Source organism: Fukomys damarensis, unplaced genomic scaffold (genome assembly GCF_012274545.1).
Source record: "Fukomys damarensis isolate Sample0158 unplaced genomic scaffold, DMR_v1.0_HiC HiC_scaffold_16, whole genome shotgun sequence".
Classification (NCBI taxonomy): Eukaryota; Metazoa; Chordata; class Mammalia; order Rodentia; family Bathyergidae; genus Fukomys; species Fukomys damarensis.
Window position 1 is genome coordinate 24,965,498 of NW_022900928.1, and position 7,999 is coordinate 24,973,496.

Here is a 7,999-nt window from a genome sequence, read left to right on the forward strand (position 1 = left end):
CACTGTGTCGGCAAACTTTTCTAATTCTTTTGGCTTGCTCAGATAAGAGTATTTGTTAAGAATAGAACAAAACAAACATGGGAACTCTTAGTGTAACAGGGATATAGAATGAAACTTCAGTGCCTAGCTAAGTTAAAATCCTCAGATGTGGTCATTTTCCCACTAAATACCACATTTCCTAATAATATGGTTAACTGTGAGCAGGGAGAAAGAAATACGGGAAATTAGAGATTCCATCTCAGAAGCTTTGAAATGACATACATGACTGACAGAAGCTTTACTAAAAAATGAAATGACTGAGGGAAAATAGGCAACAGAGTAATTCACATGAACACAGGTAAGTCAAAGGGGATGAGAATAAATGATGGTCCTGTGGTGAGCATAAGCCTTGAAATCATTTGATATTTTTGGAGAACTCTTGTTGCTATTCCTTATTATGATATTTGGTACTTCTTATAAAATGGTTTCTTCATCATGAAGATTCCATAATGAAAAGACTATTTCAGATCAGAAACCTATAGAAATTTTGCAGTAATGTATAAAAAGCAGAATGAAGAAATCACTCCTAAATCTAATGCTCTAGAATAATGGTTATTCCCATTTTCTGAAATATTTCAATTATCATTTAGTTTCTTCAGCCTGCAGGCCATAACAATAACTTAAAAGTCTCAAGTGTCTAATTTTGGATTAAAAATTAAATCACTGTACTACTTTGGAGCACATAATCTAAGGAAGTCAGAAGTAAAATACAAGCCTCATATCATCAAAAGAAAGTAAGAAACTTGGACTAGTGTAAGTTCTCTTCTAGATTTTAGCTTAAACTTCTGACTAGTCCAAATTTTCAATTCTTCAGTCATAAGACTAGGATTGGTTGGATCATGTTTTATTATTTCTCCATCAGTTGAGGATAAGAGATGATCTCCCTGTCTTATTAAGGTCTCAAGTCCAGTGCCAAAGTTAAGTGTAAATAATGAGGAAAGGGAGGTTGTCTATGATCATAGATTAAGTGCCAAATGTAAGCTACTGATTTCTACTTGGAGTTGAAGAAAATATACTACAGAAGCCTCCAAGCTGGAAATTTATTTTACGGTGATCTGATCATGAGCCAGGGCATAGGAAAAGATGAAGGGAAATGATCAAGAATTTTTCAAATAGCTCTTTGTTGCAATACCTAATGTCCATTTATACCATATAAAGCAGAGAATACATGCAAAGGTTTGAGGCTTTTAAAATATGGCCTTAATTAAACCCAGTATAATTAAGAATTCCTGGCACATTAACATCATAAAACCCATAGCAAGATCCCCTTAGGTAATCTTCTGAATTCCCCGTAAACCAAAACCAAGGACCAATCATCTCTAGAGTCTTCATCTTCATGGGGATAAAAGGGAGTAAATACTACCCTTCTGTATGTTTCTACTCCATCCATGGGCAATAGCTCAAAACAAAAGCTAGTCCTGTCAGATTCAGGGTGTAAGCTTAGTTGCATTACAGCATTTAGTCCTATTGCTTGTATGTATTCCTGGGCTCGCTAATGGTGAGTGGTTTGGTACAGAACAGGATGGCAGGGAATAGGCATTGGGGAGGTAACAAATAAGCCAATATTGAATGTGCTATTCCAAAACATTTTGTCTCCCCTTCATACAAATATTTCTGTTCCTTTTCTAAACCAACACTCTGGGTGAAAATAAAAGACACTATCATCAACCTGATTGGGAGACAGTTGAGGGAGAATGCTTCCTTAATAAGCACCCTTGTGAAGGGCCATGTACCATGAATGTTTGAGGATCTGTGCTCTGGAATCAGGCTGTGGTAGTACTTGCCTAAAATACCCGAATTCTGGAGCTTAGAAGGCTGAAGCATGAGGATTGCCATGATATCATTGCAAGCCAGGGCTACATGGTGATTTCAAGGTCAGTCTGAACTACATAACAAGACCTTGTCTTGGTAAATTAAAAAAAAAAAAGAAACAAACAAACAAAATATCTGTGCTAAGGAATCACAAAGGGCAGAGACACACCTGAAAGAGTATCCTTAAGAATTTGGATTGTTTTGATCTAAATCTAAGTTTCCCTTCCTTGATATTCATTATGAGGTTGTTGTAAGGATGCAATGAGGCACATCAGAAATCACTATGTAGTGCAGTAAATTTTAAAAAATTTTTAAACCATACCAGTCTATATTATACACTGCAAGGCTTCTAGCACAAAAAGGTCAGAACACATGCAACTTCACTGAAAATAACAGAGAATATGCTATAAAAGATTCACAAGTATATAGGTCAGAGCTCTGGAAAAATATGGTTGCTTCTCCACAGCAGCCTAACTCTAATCCTAAGCCTCTAACCCTAACCTTCTAACCCTAACCCTGACCCTAACCCTGACCCTACTCCAACCCTAACCCTAACACAACCAACTTTCTTCTGTTTCCACTGGCTGCCCACCACACTCTTGTGCAACTGAAGACTTTCAACTGCAATGACACTCACACAGTTAGAGTTGTGTGATGGTAAAAAACTAAATACTTCTAAGAATTCCCCTGTGTAACAAGTAAACTTATATTCACACACCTGATTGCACAAACATGTAATTTACTTCATATTTTTCCCCTGAATAAACCAGAATGGGGAATAGAGTAAAAATAAAATTAATTTAAAGAAGATAGCCACTTCCAACAAAATCCAATCAAATTTAATGACCTTACACTGAATTATAACTGTTCAAGTTTTCCTTAGTAGTGCAGTATGGAGTGAGCTCTTACAAAACTGCCAGGGTGACAGTCACAAAGAAAGATGCCCTTTGCCTCCTTGCTCCTTGGCTGTCTCTAATATGTCTTGCACTGTCATGTTTGGTGCCCTCTCACATAGTAATTTGTGGGCACTGACAACCACCTAATGGACTCTCTAGTACTGTCTGTTCACTGAGATTGCAGTCATGCCTTCCACAGGCCCCTACCAGGGACTGCTCTACCTCTTCCTGAGATCATCCCTTCATCCTGACTGCAGGACTCTGCAATCTAGCCAGCACGATCATCTATCTCTTTCAGGCAAACTTTTGTCTCATGTGTCCCAGGACAGGAATGTTTCAGAGGCACACCTACATGCCTAGGAATCTTGAGAGCCTTAGCTTGAGGGGGATGAAGTAAAAAAAAAAAAAAAAGAATGAAAAAGAGAAAAAGAAAAAGTCCCTCATCCTGTTTGTTGCAGATGTTTGTGCTTAATCTAACCTAATGCCAGAAAACCCTATTTTCTAGATCTTCTTGCAACTCACTTTTGTTTTTCTTGATCAAGACTTTAGAACTTTAAAGCCAAGAATTTGGTATCTGTTCTCTGGCCTTATTTGACAATTTCCTCTTGACTTAATGATTAGTCTAGGATTTGCTAAATTGGGAGCGGTCACAGGAAAAGAGAAGAAAGCCCTAAGGAATACCTGTTTCTCTCACAACTACATAAACCACCATATTTTGAGATTTACATTATAAGATTAAAAACACTGTGAGAGGAAAATTATATCTGGCTGGGTATTTTGATATTGAATAAACGTGTCTAACACACTCTGAAGTGCAATGCTTTCTTATCTTCCAGGACTGAAGGAAAACTCACTTTAATAAGATTGTATCCATTGGTCTCCCTCACAGCCTCAGGGCGGGAAGTCTCTTCCCTCATTAAGCAATGGCCCTCCTTTAATTAATTTTCTTCATATAGGGAGCAGAAGTATACTGGCCTCTGGAGCCCCACTTCCCGGATTCAAACTCTTACTCCATCGCTCCATAGCAGACTCTGGTCTGCTTTGTACTGTAAGAAACAAGTCTTTCTCATTTGGGATGTCTTGTTCTCTGTGTAATTTAGTGCTGTCATCCTTTATAAATTGTGCACTGCCTACCACTTCTGATTGCTTGGTCAGTTAAAATGGAGAGGGTTTGTTTGTTTGCTTATTTGTTCATTCATTTGTTGTGTTTTAGGAATAAGTTTCTCTTTTCTTTCTTCACTTGCAAACCTCCCAAAATTATACCCATGGCCTAATGCTTTGGCTAGGGAGGCATAATAAGAAGCCCTGTCTCTTCTGACATCTTTCATTGGCTCCATTCTAGAAATACAGTATTGTTCTTTAGAAATGTCTCTCCAGGGTCAGGGATTTAGCTCAGGGATACAGATGCCTGCCTCACAAGCACAAGGACCTGAGTTCAATCCCCGGTATAAAAAGAGAGAGAGAGAGAGAGAGAGAAGGAGAGGGGGGAGGGAAGGGAAGGAAGGAAGGAAGGCCTGCCTCTCCAGAACATCTTGGAAACATACATCTAAGTTCCAAAGGACCTAGACTTCTGGAAACATTAACTAACCAAAGCAAAACAGTAGTGTGACTACACTTCAGTTCTTAAAAAAAAATTAATCTCTTCATTAGGAAATAATATGGCTAGTTGATTACTTTTGTTTTCAAACACAAGGGAAACTGGATCACTATGTAAATGAAATCAATACCAGCCCAGGTGTCAGAATAATTATATTAGCAATGATGAGTTTGAGTAGAGAAGATTTCTACAAAGACTCTTCCTGTGGCCATGACTCCTGACATGTCTACTTAATTGGATTAAGAAACACCTAGTGGATTGGTAGAGTATGCTCCTGGGTATGTATGGGTGGGTCATGGAGGTGTGGACTTGGGTATTATATACTGCCCCTTGCCTGTTCCTGTCTGGTACTATTGCCCTGCCCTGCTTTGCAGTCATCATGAACTAAGCAGCTGTGTTTCTCTGACCTCTTCTGCCATGTTTCTCCTTTAGGGCCAGCTGAATATGGACTGAATATCCCCAACTTGTGAGCTAAATTAAATCCTTCCTCCTTTAAGTTGTGAGTGGTGGGCATTGTTTCCAGCAAAGGAAAAGCTACTACACTTCTTTTCTAAGACTATTTTCTACTTCAGTCCTGATTGGTAAAGAACAGTGGATAGAGAAGATGAAGATGAGTGATTAATAGAAAAAAGATAAATCTCACATCTTGACATAGGTTAGAAATAAATATATAAATGGAGAGAGAGATGATGGAGTAAATAGGTGGGCCAATAAGAGGTAAATGTCAGACAGGCAAGTAGACGGGCAAGCACACGGATTTTCATCCAGAAGAGCCACTTTTACCTCAATTTTATTTATGCAAGATTTATCAGATGCGTCTGATGCTGTGAGGGTTGTTGTACATGTTATCTCAACAGAGCTAGCATTCTATTTCCTAGAACCTTTTCTTGGTTCCCAGAAAGGGCTGATCTACAAAGGGATTTTTATGACACTGTAAGGCAGAAATGAAATAGCAATCGTTACTCTCTGAAGGTTTGCCCAGAACACCAGACACTGCTTATCCTCCTAGTCACTGTTGTATAGGTCACATTGTCGGCTTCAGGTGCTATCTCCCATTCGATCTCTTCCTTCCACTTCTTCAAGTCCTGTACTCGAGGACATGTTGTGAAGCTCCATGCTGAAGGACACTAGCTCATTTTTAAATCACCTTTATTAAGGTCTGGGATGGAAGTGGCTTCCAGGCTGCTATTGTGGATTCTAAAACGTTGTTGGTTTTTTACCTTCAATCTTATGCTCTGTCAATCCACACCCAGGTTTTCTTTCTGTTGGCCCTGACTACCTAAGGTCTAATACCTATAGTAAAACTCTCATTTCATCTTATTCTGTATTTCTGCCCCCCTGATCAAACCTGACATATCAGGCTTCTCTTCATACCTGCCGATAAAAAGCAGAAACAAAACCTTTAGGCAGCACTACTCTGCATACCATTTTAGTAGAGGTATAAATTCATCTCTGCCTCAACTCTAATGGTTTAGTGACTTCTTGTCCTATACTTATGGCATCTATCCATAGTGCTAGAATATCTCACTTTTAAGGGCTACTTTACACTCTCAGAGTACTACCTAGAAATGGGATTATTCTTGGATCTTTTTAATTATTCCCTTGAAGAGCTAAAGTATTGGTAAGAAAAAGGCTTCATTGTTGACCTATAATCTGAAAATATATCACCTTTTGGATACTCCTAGTATGGGCTATGTATCTCCATCCTTCTAGACTGGAGCTTCTACTGCATGCAAGCAAGTTCTCTCCTCATTTGATATCTGTGCTGGTCCTCAGGTGTGCTTAAGCATGATAACCTCCATAGTCCCTGAAATGACAGTGGGGTATTGAGGTCCCCTGCTACTATTGTGTTAGTGCTTATTTGATTTTTTCATTTTCATTAGTATTGGTTTTACATAGTTGGGTTCACTAGTGGTTGGTGCATATATATTTATGATTGTCATCTCTTCCTCTTGGATTGTTCCCTTTACGAGGGTGTAGTGTTCTCAATCAGTGTTAGCTTCAAATCCACTTCATCTGCAAAGAGAATAGCTACTCCAGCTTTTTTATTGTTGTTCCTATCACACAGAGTATTGTTTTCCATTCTTTAACTTACAGTCTATGAGTTTTTTTTTAATTAAGTGCATTTCTTGTATGCAGCATATTGTTGGATCTTATTTCTTGGTCCATTCTGCCAGTCTATTTCTTTTGATTGGTGAATTCATATCCTTAACATTGATGGTTATAACTGATAGATATTGACTTATCCTTGTCATAACTCTTTTTTTTTTTGCTTGGGTTCTACCACTTTGCATTTAATTTCTTATCACACCTGATGGATTCATTCTCCTGGGCTTCCTGGGGTTGTGATCCTCATTGTCTTTCCTGGGATATTCTTTAAAATTTTTGAAGTGCTGGTTTGGTATTCATGAAGTTCCTAAGGTTCTGTTTGAGATGAAAATATCTTCTTTCTCCATCAGTTTTGAAAGATAGTTTTGCAGGGTACATGAATCTGAGTTGGAGGCTGTCTTCTTTTATGGCTTGAAATACATCACTCCAAGCTCCTCTTTCCTTGAGGGTTTGTGTTGAGAAGTCTGCTGTGATTCTGATGGGCTTTCCTTTGTATGTGATTTGGTTTTTTTTCTCTAACTGCTCATAGAATTGTGTTCTTCTATTGGGTTTCTGGAATCTTAACTACTATATGCCTATGTGTAGATTATTTTTTATCATGGCTAGTTGGAATCCTTTATGCCTCACTTATCTGCATATCAAGTTATTTTCCTGTACTTGGGAACTTTTCTGCCATTACTTCTATGAAAAGTTTTTTTATGTAATCTTCATTCTCTCATTTCTTCATTGACTCCAATCAGTCTTATGTTATTCTTCTTTGCATCATCTAGAAGCTGGTGGGTTGATTTCTTGTGTTCTCTTACTATTTTTAAGAAATTTTTCTTTTCCTGGTTACTAGTTGCAATCCTATCTTCTATATCTGAAATTCTGTCCTCATATTGGCTCATTCTGCTATGTAAACTTTCAATGGAGTTTTTTGATCTCCTGAAAATCTGTTTTCATTCGTTTTTTGGATTCCATTTGTTTCCTATGTTGGAATTCCATCATGTTCCTCAGCTCCTCTTTTTTTTTTTTTTTTTATAGATTTGTTAACCATGTCTTGCATTATGGGCACAATCTTTGCTGTTATCTGAGAAATTATTACTGGTTTCACTTTTTCCAGATCCTCTTTTGTTGCCAGTTCAGTGAGTCCAGGTGACTGAGTATCAGATTGTCCATCTCATTTCCCTTTGGAGTTGCCTAACCTGGAAGTCTGGTTTTGGCTCTTGTTTATATGTCTTCTCATTTCAATAGATGCAGCCTGCTGTACCTTTGTGAAGGCAACTTTTTGCTCACCTAGTGGTCTTCAAATCTCAGCAAGCCACCAAGAGGCCTTTTCTCTGCTGCTGCTCACCAGTACACTTATTCCTGAGTGCAGAATGGTGGCCTTCTATATCCCTGAGCTCACCTATTGTCTGAAACAGATTCTGTCTGTGTCCTGCATGCATTTGGGATGGTATCTAGATGTGCTTCTTGTTGGGGTCTCTGTGTACCTGTTGTCTGGGACAGCCTTTGGCTAGGGGCTGTGCTCCCCAGTTCCTGTTGTCTGAGCAGGCTTCTGGCTAGG